This window comes from Trichomycterus rosablanca, chromosome 2 (genome assembly GCF_030014385.1).
Source record: "Trichomycterus rosablanca isolate fTriRos1 chromosome 2, fTriRos1.hap1, whole genome shotgun sequence".
In the NCBI taxonomy this organism is placed as follows: Eukaryota; Metazoa; Chordata; class Actinopteri; order Siluriformes; family Trichomycteridae; genus Trichomycterus; species Trichomycterus rosablanca.
Genome location: NC_085989.1, coordinates 53,033,310 through 53,047,978, shown reverse-complemented (window position 1 = coordinate 53,047,978; position 14,669 = coordinate 53,033,310). Strand labels below are relative to the sequence as shown.

At 37.4% G+C, this 14,669-nt stretch overlaps 1 long non-coding RNA gene and 2 pseudogenes across 1 annotated transcript; 2 read left to right on the top strand and 1 right to left on the bottom strand.

Moving 5' to 3' along the window:
• Positions 1–14,669, top strand: part of LOC134334891 (uncharacterized) — a 759,100-nt pseudogene that overhangs the window by 365,638 nt on the left and 378,793 nt on the right.
• The window catches only part of LOC134300421 (uncharacterized), a 331,197-nt pseudogene that overhangs the window by 179,735 nt on the left and 136,793 nt on the right, over positions 1–14,669 (bottom strand).
• Positions 11,829–14,462, top strand: LOC134335355 (uncharacterized). The gene is made up of 4 exons (XR_010015576.1): positions 11,829–12,295; positions 12,377–12,403; positions 13,124–13,556; positions 14,240–14,462. It is a non-coding gene; the product is annotated as an uncharacterized LOC134335355 (long non-coding RNA).

The following is a 14,669-nucleotide window of genomic DNA, read 5'->3' as shown; positions in this document are numbered from 1 at the left end:
AAGTCTGGCGTGTGTGGTCTACTTGTTAAATACTTCTTAAACTTCTGTCTGTTCACAATAAGACTCCTAGCATTCCACTGTAAGATCACCAGGCCATCACTTATTATTTTACTTCTCTCAGTCATACTGCCTGTCTGGACCATACAGTTAACCACCTCTACCATAAACGTAATAAACGTAGTTTTCTCTACCAGCAGTGTGTCTGGCGTGATTACACTGTAGTCCTAGGACCTTTGATCAGATCTATCTTTAACTGCAGCCCTTCTTATCTGCCTCGGAGGACTTACCGCCCGGAGGTCGGTCCCGTTCTACCACCTTCAAAGCCTCAGTATATGACAAGCCTCTTACAGCTCTGACATTTTGTATTTCCTTAGCTTTTTTTCGTGTTTCACATCCCCTGTATGCTGCCTTGTGGTCCCCTCCACAGCTACTACACTTAGGTTTAACACCCTCTCACATTTCCCATATTCATGCTCACCTCCACATACACCACACCTCTTTCTTCCCCTACATACTGAAGCCACATGACCATACCTCTGTAGTAACACCTCACGAATGGAGGCACATACACCCTCACTGGAAAGCTGATATATCCTAGCTAGACCTTCTCAAGTGATGAAATACCATCAAACTGAATCATGACCGACAAGCTATCAGCCTTAGTACCATCTCTAAACTCTCACTCATCAGACGTACGCCTACCTACTGGCTCACTTCCCTCTCCTTCGTCACTTTCTTCCATCTCTACTCCACACCCATCAGAATCAAGACATGCACGCAAAACTTTCTGCAGCTTTCTCTTGTTTCTAAGACCAATTGAGCTGGTTGATCTACAACATTTAGGTTTATTCTTGCCTCTACTGGACGGAAGTGAAACATCAGCACCACATTCATTCAATAACGATTCGAACCGCAGTTTAGTCAACTACATTTTAACATATAATATTTTTACATATATTTTATGAATCATGCTTTGTTTTAGTATGGATGATTCACACTTTCAGGAGTCGCAGCAGGCACACTTGGTTCGCTTGGTTCGTGACTATAAAAGCTTTATTATAATGCACAATAGTTACACATACAATAAGTAATAATTCTGTAAAACTACCTGCAGAGCGTTTATACACCATGGATTAAGCTATCATCACCCACCTCTCATCAGATGGGGAGAACCTTCAGCTCAGGCAGGAGATCAACCTAACCCAGAAATACCGGGCGATACGCGCTGTCCCACGGCTGAGCTCCCGCTAATGCCAGAGACTTTTCTTCTTTATATAACAATCAGAACTTGTAATGAGGTAATAAAACTAAATAAGTTTCTCTCCAGTGTGAATGCGCTGGTGTCGTTTGAGATGACACTGTTGATTAAAACTCTTCCCACACTGTGAGCACTGATACGGTTTCTCTCCAGTGTGAATGCGCTGGTGTAATTTGAGAGCACTCTGGCGATTAAAACTTTTCATACATTGTGAGCACTGAAACGGTTTCTCTCCAGTGTGAATGAGCTGGTGTGTATTCAGATGATTCTGTTGATTAAAACTTTTCCCACACTGTGAGCACTGATACGGTTTCTCTCCAGTGTGAATGCGCTGGTGTAATTTGAGAGCACTCTGGCGATTAAAACCTTTCACACACTGTGAGCACTGATATGGTTTCTCTCCAGTGTGAATGCGCTGGTGTACTTTAAGAGCACTCTGGTAATCAAAACTTTTCACACACTGTGAGCACTGATACGGTTTCTCTCCAGTGTGAATGTGCTGGTGTACTTTAAGAGCACTCTGGTGATTAAAACTTTTCCCACACTGTGAGCACTGATGCGGTTTCTCTCCAGTGTGAATGTGCTGGTGTGTATTCAGATGATTCTGTTGATTAAAACTTTTCCCACACTGTGAGCACTGATACGGTTTCTCTCCAGTGTGAATGCGCTGGTGTATTTTAAGATCACTCTGTTGACTAAAATTCTTCCCACACTGTGAGCACTGATACGGTTTCACTCCAGTGTGAATGCGCTGGTGTCTTTTGAGATAACCCTGATGATTAAAGCTTTTCCCACACTGTGAGCACTGATACGGTTTCTCTCCAGTGTGAATGCGCTGGTGTAGTTTGAGATGACTCTGTCGATTAAAACTCTTCCCACAGTGTGAGCACATATACGGTTTCTCTCCAGTGTGAATGCGCTGGTGTATCTTGAGATTACTCTGTCGATTAAAACTATTCCCACACTGTGAGCACTGATACGGTTTTTCTCCAGTGTGAATGCTCTGGTGTATATTAAGAGCACTCTGGCGATTAAAACTTATCCCACACTGTGAGCACTGATACGGTTTCTCTCCAGTGTGAATGCGCTGGTGTTTGTTGAGATCACTCGGAGAACTAAAGCTCTTCCCACACTGTGAGCACTGATACGGTTTCTCTCCAGTGTGAATGCGCTGGTGTTTGTTGAGATCACTCGGAGAACTAAAGCTCTTCCCACACTGTGAGCACTGATACGGTTTCTCTCCAGTGTGAATGCGCTGGTGTATTTTAAGAGCACTGGGAGAACTAAAGCTCTTCCCACACTGTGAGCAGACGTTCCTTCTGTTCTGTTCTCTGGTGAGAGAGCTGTTAATGCTGACAGCACCAGAGGACGTCTGCTGATCACTGGAGCTTCTGGTGGGCGTCAGATCCTCATGTTCAGTCTTAATCTTCACCAGGGCCTCATATTTGACACTGTGGGGGGTCTTGATGTGTTTGTGGAGATGATTTTGGGTTGTACAGGAACGTGGACTCGAGGAGCAGCAGAAATCCTTGTTCAATCCTGAAGAAGAAAAACACAAGCTGCTCTTGTAACACAATCAATTACAAACATCACAATAAACACAGAGCAGATCAAATGATTTTCAAAGCTAAAAGTGAAGAGGAGCAAAGACACGGTACTGAGTGAGTATAGAGTGAGATAAAGAGTAAATAACCTCAGCACTTTTACTTTCAATATAGCAACAGAACATATTCACTCTTTTACACACCTGAGTTATTTACTGGATTATATTATTAATATTATAAATATCATTATTATTATTATCATTACTGATGATAGAAACATTCTGACAGATGAACCATTAATAAATAAAACAGGTTTCATTGCTCAAGATTTAAAACATTCTTACTGAGATCATCTTCATCTTCAGGTTCCTCCTTCTTCTGAGGCAGGACACCTCCAAGTGATTGGTACACTGAGGAGAGGTGTCTATCAGAGGTGATGAGTTCCAGAGGGATTAATGATACTTCACCTGAAATGACATCAACATGTGAAGAAAGCTCAACAACTGGGACTAGTGTAGGGAGGCGTGTTGTTGTTGTTGTTTTAATGATATAATAAATCTTAGTTCCATTAAAAACTTGAGTCCAGACAGGACAGATTCTGATCCACTATCCACTAATTACTGACCCCAGTACTGACCATCCTGTTCTGTACCACACTGTCTGGTGGAAAAGTGCTAAATTGTTCCATATGTACTTACAGCAGAAATCTTCATCTTCAGATCCTTCATCTTTTATATCTATGGGGGCGATGTGTCCCACTTCTGCTGACTGCATTATTAAAGATCTAACATAAAGACAGACACACATGGATGAATGGATGGATAGATGGATGGATAGACAGACAGAGCAGCACATATTTACACATTTCAACAGCTCACAAAGTATTTACATATAATTACTGTCTGTTTTTATTCATGGATTCGAAAATATGACGAACATAGACACAGAAACTGTACAGACACTGGAACAGTCAGTAGAACGTTCTATAAACGTTATGTGACCTTGATAAATATTCTGTTAAATGTGTGACGTTATATGAACATTTTTTTTACAAAATTTTAAAGGAGTATGTGTGTGATATTCTTTAGACGCATATATTACAAAACAATATACAGTGTGGAAAATAATTATTTGATCCCCTGCTGATTTTGTAAGTTTACCCCCTTACAAAGACTTGAACAGTCTATAATTTTTATGGAAGCTTTATTTTAACAGAGAGAGACAGAATATCAACAAAGAAATTCAGAAAAAAAACATTAAATAAAGGTTATAAATTAACTTGTATTTGATTAGGTGAAATAAGTATTTGATCCCCTAGCAAAACGTGACTTAGTACTTGGTGGAGAAACCCTCGTTGGCAAGCACAGAGGTCAGACGTTTCTTGTAGTTGGTCACCAGGTTTGTGCACATCTCAGGGGGGATTTTGGCCCACTACTCTTTACAGAATCTCTCCAAATCCTGAAGGTTTCGAGGCTATCGCTTGGAAACTGTAAGTTTGAGCTCCCTCCACAGATTTTCTAGGGGATTAAGGTCTGAAGACTGGCTAGGCCACTCTAGGATCTTAATGTGCTTCTTCTTAAGCCAGTCCTTTGTTGCCTTGGCCGTATGTTTTGGGTCATTGTCATGCTGGAAGACTCATCCACGACCCATCTTCAGTGTTCTGGCTGAGGCCAGGAGGTTCTCATTCAAGATTCTACGGTACATGGCCCCGTTCATCAGCCCCTCAATGCGATGAAGTCTTCCTGTACCCTTAGCAGAGAAACAGCCCCAAAGCAGAATGTTTCCACCTCCATGTTTGACAGTGGGGATGGTGTTCTTGGGGTCATATCCAGCATTTCTCTGCCTCCAAACACGGCGAGTGGAGTTGATGCCAAAGAGCTCAATTTTGGTCTCATTTGACCATATCACATTCTCCCAAGCTTTCTCTGAATCATTCAGGTGTTCATTGGCAAACTTCAGACGAGCCTGTACATGAGCCTTCTTGAGCAGAGGGACTTTGCGGGCACTGCAGGATCTCAATCCATTACGGTAAAGTGTTTTACTAATGGTTTTCTTGGTGACTGTGCTCCCAGCTACCTTGAGATCATTGACAAGCTCCTCCCGTGTAATTCTGGGCTGACCTCACCTTTCTCAGAATCATTCTTGCCCCACCAGATGAGATCTTGCATGGAGCTCCAGAGCGACAGCGACGATAATTTATGAATTTTTTTTTTTCTGTTTGACTGCGCTGGCGGGTCACAAGTTATGCAGTTTAAAACAGAAGATGCGGGGGGGGACCAGATCCGGTGTGGATAAACTATGGAGCTAATTTAGTGCCAAAACTTCACAAATAAACGGAACGTATTCTGTAAATATGATTTGATTTGTAAACAAACACAACACGATCTACAAATAAAAAACACTATTTGTAAACAAACACAACACGATCTACAAATAAAAAACACTATTTGCAAACAAACACAACACGATCTACAAATAAAAAACACTATTTGTAAACAAACACAACACGATCTACAAATAAAAAACACTATTTGTAAACAAACACAACACGATCTACAAATAAAAAACACTATTTGTAAACAAACACAACACGATCTACAAATAAAAAACACTATTTGTAAACAAACACAACACGATCTACAAATAAAAAACACTTTGTAAACAAACACAACACGATCTACAAATAAAAAACACTATTTGTAAACAAACACAACACGATCTACAAATAAAAAACACTATTTGTAAACAAACACAACACGATCTACAAATAAAAAACACTATTTGTAAACAAACACAACACGATCTACAAATAAAAAACACTATTTGTAAACAAACACAACACGATCTACAAATAAAAAACACTATTTGTAAACAAACACAAGACGATCAACAAATAAAAAACACTATTTGTAAACAAACACAACACGATCTACAAATAAAAAACACTATTTGTAAACAAACACAACACGATCTACAAATAAAAACACGACTATCTAACGCACACAATGTGATTTACAAATACAAAACGCCACTGTTGCAAATGCATATGTGACTTTCAAATAAATGCACAGATGTTTTCTAACACACTGCACTTCACAAACAAATAGAACATGTTTTACAAATACAAACGCTGTTCCGCAAATGCCGTTTGTGAATCACGTGACTTTTGGCACTGTTCTGGCGCCTTGTGTCAGATTTTCTCACAAATGCGTCCAGACTCGTACAAATGCGTCGCACCTGAGCAGTAGGTGGCGCTGTGGTACACTTTCAGCATTTACTGCCGCGGTCAAGCAAGCCTTCACTTCTAAATGCTTAATCAAATCAGCCCCCACATTGTGAAGATGTGCGTATACTAAACATTACGGTAAAGGCAAGGCAGGTTTATTTGTATAGCACCTTTTATACATAGTGGCAATTCTAAGTGTTTTACATAAGGAAAATAAAAGCATTAAAACATTCCTCAGATCTAGAACCTCAGAAAGGCTTCTAAAAGTGTCTGGCGATACTGGTTAAAAAAATCACGACGTGAACGTGACTATATCAGTATCAGTATAAATATATCAGTTAAAATAATGTACATATATCAGTTAAAATAATATTTAAATATATCAGTTAAAATAATGTACATATATCAGTTAAAATAATATATAAATATATCAGTTAAAATAATATATAAATATATTAATACATATAAAATAATATATAAATATATCAGTTAAAAAATGAATACATTAATAAACCCATATCTTCCTGCAAATTGTATTTGGGATACAACTTCAGACTTTGAAAAAAAGGGTTGGTAATAACTGCATATAATGATTTTACTTTAAATTTAAAGTCAACTAAAATGTCATCTAAGCTCTTCCGTTTTAATTTAGATTATTATTAGTTATTAAATGGAATAATCTTGATTACATAAAGTGTTATTGTCATTAAAAGTAATTCCACTTCATAATGATAGTACATCACCTGTAGTTTACACTCAGTATCAGACCATTCTGATGTATCATTTCTAAATAAAGACTTTTTATTGTCACATTTCTATTATTTTCACTCTAAACTGTTATTAAATTTCTCTCATTTTTATTAGAGATTATATGCGCACAACTTCACAATGAGGGGGCTGATTTGATTGAGCATTTGGAAGTGGAGGTTTGCTTGACCGCTCCAGTAAATGCTGAAAGTGTACCACAGCGCCACCTACTGCTCAGGTGCGACGCATTTGTACGAGTCTGGACGCATTTGTGACGACTCCGCGTCCAACTCTCACAACAGGTTATGGGCCCAGAGTACCCTGTATACCCACCTGGGTAGGATTGCCGGTGTCAGAGCTGCCAGAGCCGCCAGAGCCAAAGAGACACAAGCTAAAGCTACGAGCAAAAGTATAAAGGTACGTGACAAAGATGGCTGGAGCAAGATACAAGACGAATGAACAGATTACGAAATGGAATAGATTAGTCTTCGATGGAAATGAAAGGAATTATGAGTTATGGGAAACAAAATTCCTTGGACACTTAAAGTTACAAGGGCTAAAAGAAACAATTTTACGAAAGCCTGAAGATGGAGAAGAAGAGGATGATTCTAAACAGAATGAACACGCGTATGCCGAGCTAATTCAATTTCTTGATGACACAAGTCTCTCCTTAATCATGCGAGAAGCCGAAGATGATGGCAGAAAAGCACTAAAGATATTGAGAGACTATTATGCAGGTAAAGGAAAGCCGCGTATTATTAGCTTATATACAGAATTAACCTCCTTGCAAAAAGCACATGAAGAGAGTGTGACTGATTATATAATCAGGGCTGAGAATGCCATTACAGCTTTGAGAAGTGCAGGTGAAACTTTAAGTGATGGACTCTTAATAGCAATGATTTTGAAAGGTTTACCAGAAATGTTTAAACCATTTGCTATCTATGTGACGCAAAGTGATAAGAGGATGACCTTTGCCAAATTCAAAATCAAATTAAGGAGCTATGAAGACACAGAAAAGTACAACACACACAGTATTGACGACACCGTGATGAAGGTAAAAGTGCGAGAAAAGATGAACAGTCAGATTGTTTGCTACAGTTGCGGTAAAAAGGGACATAAGGCGTGGATATGTCCGGATAAGCAACCACGACAGAATCAATGGTGTGGACGATGTAAAAGTAAGTCACACGCAGAAGAAAAATGTTGGAAGAAGTATCGAAATTCAAGTAACCGAGACGAGGTAAGGCAAGTACTTGATGGTGAGGCTGCAAGCTCGTATGCATTCAAAGTGAGCGAATACTTCAAACAGTCAAAGACAAAGTTAAATGGTCTGATGGTCGATACTGGAGCAACATCCCACGTTATAACTGATATCGGAAAGTTCAAAACATTCGATTCAACATTTCAACCAGAGAATCACGTCATGGAGCTGGCGGATGGAACGAGAACTACAGGAGCTGCACAACGGCGAGGAGACGCACAAGTGGAGCTGATCGACTACAGAGGGCGTCGGTGCACAGCGTTACTCAGAGACGCGTTGTACATCCCTTCGTACCCACAGGACATTTTCTCTGTCAAAGCAGCAACGACCAACGGTGCCAAAGTGGTCTTTCAGAGGGGTAAAAACGAGATTCAGCTGGAGGACGGTAATAAATTTTGCATCAAAGAGTACAATAGACTCTATTTTTTGAAAACTGAAATTGATGAGAGTGACTGTTGTAATAGTTGTAAAGATGTACAAACATGGCACGAAATTTTAGGTCATTGCAATTATGCTGACATACTAAAACTAGAAGGTGTTGTTGAAGGTATGGAAATTAAGGGAGATGTTGATATATCTAACTTGCAATGTGACGTGTGTATACAGGGAAAGTTCACCCAAAGCAAAAATCGGAATCCTGACAAGAAAGCTAAAGAGGTACTAGGTTTGGTACACACAGATTTAGCAGGTCCAATTGATCCAGTATCAAAAGATGGATATAGGTATGCAGTGGTGTTTACAGACGATTTTTCTGGGGCAGTGTTTACTTATTTTTTGAAAAATAAGAGCGGTACCACAAAAGCATTAGAGAAGTTTATTGCTGACACATCACCGGTAAGATAAAATGTCTGAGATCGGATAATGGTACAGAATTTACATGTGAAAATTTTCAAACAGTACTGTGTAAAAATAGGATCAGACATGAATTGTCAGCACCATATTCACCTCATCAAAATGGTATAGCGGAAAGACAGTGGAGAACCCTATTTGACATGGCTAGATGCATGCTTATTGAAAGTAACTTACCAAAATATTTATGGACATATGCTTTACAGACAGCTGCAATAATTAGAAATAGGTGTTATTCTAACCGTACTAAGCAAACACCCTACTATATGTTGACAGATAAGAAACCTAATGTTTCCACAATGTACAAATTTGGATCAGTGTGTTATGCATACAAACAGGACAGGAAGAAACTGGATTCAAAATGTGACAAAGGAATTTTTGTAGGCTATGATAAATACAGCCCAGCTTATTTGGTGTATTATCCAAACACTGGTAAAATTGCAAAAAGTAGACTGGTGAAATGTACTGAGAGGAGTAGTGTAGATCAGGACACAGTAACTCAACAACAGATAATGGTTGAGGAGGATGAAGATAGCATTAGCAGAACTCCACAGGTCAAACAAAAAGCTGATAGTACTAGGGCTGATAGTCCAATTAATGTAGATCCAGTACAAACTATAGAAAGTCAGAACCTAGAAGAACAGGTAGACAATCTTCAGGACAGTCCTAAGGCGCGTTATCCTCAAAGGGAGCGTAGAAAGCCTAAATATCTGAATGATTATGTATCCAATATAGATAGTGGAGACAGTATGTTATTTAACATCGATTATTGCTATAGACTAATTAGTAATGTGCCGCAATCATTTACTGAAGCTATGAATTCTACTCAGTCTAGTAAATGGAAAGACGCTATGGTAGAAGAAGTGAACTCGTTAAATGAAAATGATACCTATACTTTGGCCATCTTGCCTGAAGGTAAAAAGGTAGTGGGGGCAGATGGGTTTATACAATCAAAGATAACCCAGATGGTACAGAGACAAATAAGGCAAGGTATGTAGCAAAAGGGTATAGTCAAATTCCTGGAGTAGATTACTATGAAACTTTTTCACCAACAGCGAGTATGACTAGCATACGGGTAATTTTACAATTAGCAGCACAAAATGATATGTTACTACATCAGATGGATGTGAACGCTGCATATCTACATGCACCAATAGATTGTGAAGTGTACATAGAACAACCAGAGGGATTCGAAGTAAAATCTGAGAAAAATAAGAAGTTAGTGTACAAATTGAAAAAGTCACTATATGGATTAAAACAATCAGGTAGAAATTGGAACAAAGTCTTACAGGATCACTTATTAGAGAAGGGGTTCACACAAAATCCAGCTGATCATTGCGTGTATGTAAAAGGGACAGAAAGTGACAAAATAATATTAATTATATGGGTTGATGATTTGATTATAGCAACAAGCAATGAAAGTGTGATGAGGATAGTGAAACAGGTGCTAACTGAAAAGTTTAAAATGAAAGACTTGGGAAAATTAAAACACTTTTTAGGAATAGATTTTGAATTGGGAGAAAACTTTGTAAAAATGAACCAGAGTCGATACATTGATAAAATCTTGAATAGGTTCGATATGGCTCAATGTAAACCGAGGGCGACACCTTGCGAACCAAAGATGAATTACAACGAAAACTGTGAAAAGTTTGTTGAACCAAGGAAATATAGAGAACTTGTAGGAAGTTTAATATATGTGATGACATGTACAAGACCAGACCTAAGTTTTGTTGTGAGCAAGTTGTCTCAATATTTAGACAAACCAACTGAACAACAATGGGTAACAGCAAAGCATGTGTTGCGATTTTTGAAAAGCACTAGTGATTATCAAATGTGTTATAAAAAGAGCAAAGAAGGTCTAAGTGTACAAGCTTACAGTGACGCAGATTGGGCAACAGACAGCCAGGATAGGCGTAGCCAGAGCCGTAGATAGAGAGAGTTGCGACACTCCTTGATCTCGCCGCTACGCGGTCACGTGGTTCATGTAACCCTCAATAGTTCCAAACAAACCCGGCGCTGTCATGTTCTCAAATGGGACAGGCAGCAGTAAATGAAATATTAAACGGCAAATAATAAACATTTGTACAATTTCTGGGTATTTTCAACTGCGTTTACATTTACTGCATCTGCTTTAATGTCAATTTGGTATATAAAGTGGAAGATTGATGTTTATAATGACTTGTTAATAGGTCGTTCTTGTTAACACACAGTACATTATATTAGCATACATTACATAATGCGATATCCTTAAGTAGTAGAGACAATATACAGTATAGACATTAAAGTTTTTTATGTTTTGTTTTTTGCATAAACTAATCTCCCTTCACTTTCCTGAGGATTCATAATAATAATCATTTTGGTTAAACACTAAGTCATGTGCTGGATTCATAAGGTTTACCTGCACTGAATGAACAGATTGATAAACACATTACCGTACCAAAAACATTATAGTGCAGGTACATGAAAAAGCATTCATTCATCTCTTATTTCATGAGTGATTAATAATTGATTCCTACATGTAATACATTAATGAATTCATTATGAATATGCACTAGTTCATTTTGTCTAATGTAAGTGGTGGACAAGGTAGACAAACCATGTAGTTGAGTTAAAGTAGAGATATCCAAGGTAACATATTACTCCAGTAAAAGTAGTAGTAAAAGTAAAAATACTCTTTACCTCCACTAAAGTACTAAACTAAATTTACCTTCAAATGTACTTAAGTATGAAAGTAAAAGTATAATGATTTATTGTGGTTCTAATGTTTTATGATCATTTCTGTAACAAGACTCTTGATTAATCACCTCATTTTAGGTGAAAAGACTCGTGTGTCATTAATTAAGCTTAACTGACTAAGCTAAATTGGGTTATACCTATTAATTAAGATAAACATGTAACATTTAGTGCTGAGCAAATGCTAAACAATAACAGTATTAAGTATATTAATGACATTAAATTCATAATTTTTTTAAAACAAAGCAACATACAGCTAAAAATGTTTGATAAGTAGTGGAAATGAATGGGGCTCTATGGGTTGTTTGGAACTATACAGAGCTCCACAACCCGGAAGCTGGGCAGAAAAAATGTCCCGCCCCCTTTCCAACGGTTCCCTATGGGAGTGTCGCCACTCTGTTCTCTCTACCGCTCTGGGCGTAGCATGACAGGATATTGCTTTAGTTTAAATGAAACAGGAGGTTTGGTTTCATGGAAAACAAAGAAACAACCTACAGTGGCATTATCTACATGTGAAGCTGAGTACATGGCTTTAACAGCTACAGCACAGGAGAGTGTATATCTTGTCCAGTTACTGGGAGGTATTGATAATGTATACCAATGTTCACCAGTGCAAATTTTTGAGGACAATCAAGGTGCAATAGCTTTAGCTAAAGATCCCGTGAGCAGACAAAGATGTAAGCATATTGACATCAAATATCACTTTATTAGAGCAATGTTGAAAGATGGAAAAATTATTTTGTCATTTTGTTCAACAGAATGTTATGACTAAACCTGCGACAAAGGTAAAGTTACAAAAATTTAAGAACTTTCTTTTTGGAATGTAATGTAACGTTGAAATGTGTAATATAATGTATGTAACTTGAGAGTAAGTGGGGGTGTTAATATATGATAGTTTATTATTAAGTGCACTTCATATATACTCTCAAGTTTATATTGGGACAGTACCGATCATGTGACTTATGACGTCTTAGATTAAATGCGCATGCGCCAATCATGTTTAAACGAGACTGTTTGTTAGAATACACGGGATGAACTTGTAACGTGTGCGGGATTATTGTGGTGTGTTTATTTTATCAAGGATTTTTTCTACGATGTTTAATAAAGTAGAGTAATCTACTTGTTGCTCCAGTCCATTTCTATCCGACTCCGCGTCCAACTCTCACAACACATTTGCAACAGTGGCGTTTTGTATTCGTAAATCACACTGTGTGCGTTAGATAGTCGTGTTTTTATTTGTAGATCGTGTTGTGTTTGTTTACAAATCAAATCATATTTACAGAATACGTTCTGTTTATTTGTGAAGTTTTGGCACTAAATTAGCTCCATAATAAACCATTATGTTTCCAAAATGTCCTCATTGAATTTGATTAAAACTGCATTAAAAACTGCGGTTATCAGAACTCATCCATACAGGACAAATATTACATTACACATCATTCAGTTAAATGACTTCATAGCCTTTTATTATGTTTATTCTGCACAAACCTCTCTTCTTTACACAGCACATCAGTCTCTATCTACGGACAGTCGGACACCTCGTTCTGCACATGCGCACATCCACACTGGACCGGAGATACTTATTGTAACCAACCGTCTCTGTCTCCACACAGAACTTTAAGTGAAATACAAATGTCGTGTTTTCAGTTCTTTTATTCTGAAACATGAGTCTAACAAAGTACGTGCTTGTGTATTTATTTGAAGATGAAACTCCTGCCACATGTGTTATTGAGTCAGAGCTCATTGAAGGTCAAAAGAATCTGACAAGATCTCATTGACGGCTAAACTGTTGTCGTCAACTTAGTGAGAAATAAAAAAAAAGACGTTTTTGTTAAGCCCTGTTGTACCAAGAGACTGTAAGAAAAGTGCTCTTCCCAAGTAAAAGATTTAATCTGACCAGTCAAACCAGCTGCTGACTCACAATCAGAGCCATAACAGGTACGTTTATATCACCTCACATTAGAATGATTAAGCAATATGGTACAAGTGAGAGTGGTGATGCATCCTTGATAATATGGGTGAGCAAGAACAACATCTGGTTATCTGGACTGTACTCGGCTTTTTAATGTGACATATATCCTACATTTGTCTGAACAGTTTATAATCCTAAACTAACATATATGTACAAAACAAAAATGCTTCACTTCACATGTAGGGTTGCACCTAACGATTATTTCCTAATTAATCTGGTGATTATGTTTATGATTAATTGATTAGTTGGATTATTTAAAATACAAAAACAGAAACAATATTTACAAAACAAACAATACTTAAATAAAAACATCCACAACACTAGTATGATTTCCCTTCTTAATTTTGTGTAATTAAGCTGGCTGTTTAATTATTTTATGGCATATTAAATACCGCCATGTACCTCATGAAATAATGCTATTTTATAATTTTCACTGTAAAATACTAACACACACGAGTAATTCAACCATTAAAAAAGAACCTCAGGCACCTCTTACACATTGAAGAATTATAAATTAAAAACTGCAACAGAACTAAAAGGAAGTTTTGTATTTTAGCTGTTCAGAATGACTTGGTTACAGTGTAAAATATTTTACATGTACTGATAAATATACAGAAATACTTAATAAATCTCTTTGTTTACTTTGCAGGTGGAGAATGCAGAGACGCCCTCAATTACTACCTGACTATTTGTTTATTCCCCATTTTCCATTGATTCATTTAAATGAAATGCTTGATGATAATAATAATAACAATAACATATAATAAATACAATATATTCTAACTAATTTTACCTGTTTATAAGGTATAGAAATCTTTTTATTATTTTTGTTCATTAAACTGAATTTGATTAATGATATAAAATATTTTTTGCACTGATTTTGCCTCAGTTTATGTCAGTATTATCACATGAATTGTTTGAATTAAACCATCATAGCAAATGTTATCAGAGTGATTCAGATCTTTTTTGTAATTAATGGTAATATCTGAGGGGGTTGGGGGGGGGGGGGGGGTTCAAGACAGAGGGATTAACATTGTCTTGGATTAACATTATCTGTAGTTATGTTAAAAGTGTGTTAA